We start from the raw sequence: 1357 nt of genomic DNA, 5'->3' as shown, positions 1-1357 counted from the left end.
CGCAACTACTGGAGCTGGCGCGCCTGCCATCTGGGCTCCACAATAAGAGAAGCCAGCGCCATAAGCCCACGTGTCGCAATAGAGAAACTGTGCAGAAACGAAGACCCAGCGCAGTCAAAAATACACAATCTTAAAAAAAAAAAAACAGGAACCAAGCAAAAAACATCCAAGACAGTCAATCAGAATCTACAAATATCTAAACACTCTCCTACAATTCCTGAAGAAAGCCAACTTGACAAGTTTTCTTTAAACAATTTGTAGAAAAATCAAAGGCAATACAAGATAGTACTGAATCCCAAAAGGCAGTGCATTCATAGCTACATTTCTATCATTAAACTTTTAAAAAGTGACAACAGACACCACATGATATTAACTATGGTCAGACGTAAAGTGACAGTGTGAGTCACTTAGTCATGTCTGACTCTTTGTGACCCTACGGACTATGTAGCCCACCAGCCTCCTCTATCCATGGAATTCTCTAGGCAAGAATACTGGAGTGGGTAGCCATTCCCTTCTCCAGGGGAATCTTCCTGACCCAGGGATTGAACCTGGGTCTCCCGCATTGCAGGCAGATTCTTCACACTCTGAGCCACCAGGGAAGCCCCACGGTCAGAGGTAAACACTCGGACCTATTCACGACCACACACAGTCAGCAATCATTTAAGCACAACTTACAGTACCTAGAGGACTACACAATACTTGTATCTCCTTCATAATTCTTGCTTCTCGACCTCTTCCCCAAAAAATAAAATCAAAAGGTGATAAATAGCTATTGGAGTCAGAATTTAAAACAGCTTCTTTGGAAATCTGTCCAGGGGACTTGGAGTATCGTTTGGCAGAAAATAGGTTATGTAACAACTCCTCCAGACTGTCTCTGGCTGCCCTGTATAATCTTGGTGGATTTCCCACAGCAAACACAAACACTAGCCACTAAATTATTAGGGTTTCCTGCATGTTAGACACTAAGATGAATATCCTCTAAAAACACCGTTGTGATTCTCAAGAATTTGCGGGCTCCAACCTCTGACGATGTTATCCTTTCTTCTCAAGCAGAGCTCTTCCTGCCCTCTTGGGCTCTGTCTTATCAATCCCCTGGATGGCAGGCCTGGGGCTGCCTGCCTGAGCCTTAGTTGCAGACAACTGGGCTAGATCGCCAACATTCTTAGTGACACCTTCCACATCACCCTCAGGCCTTTCTGACACTGCTGCTGAGTCACTTCAGTTGTTTCCGACTCTGTGCGACCCCAAAGACGGCAGCCGACCAGGCTCCCCCGTCCCTGGGATTCTCCAGGCAAGAACACTGGAGTGGGTTGCCACCTCCTTCTCCAATGCATGAAAGTGAAAAGTGAAAGTGAAG

This window comes from Bison bison, unplaced genomic scaffold (assembly GCF_000754665.1).
Source record: "Bison bison bison isolate TAMUID 2011002044 unplaced genomic scaffold, Bison_UMD1.0 scf7180017864114, whole genome shotgun sequence".
Taxonomy (NCBI): Eukaryota; Metazoa; Chordata; class Mammalia; order Artiodactyla; family Bovidae; genus Bison; species Bison bison.
The sequence above is the reverse complement of the archived record's forward strand: the minus strand, read 5'-3'. Positions refer to the sequence as shown.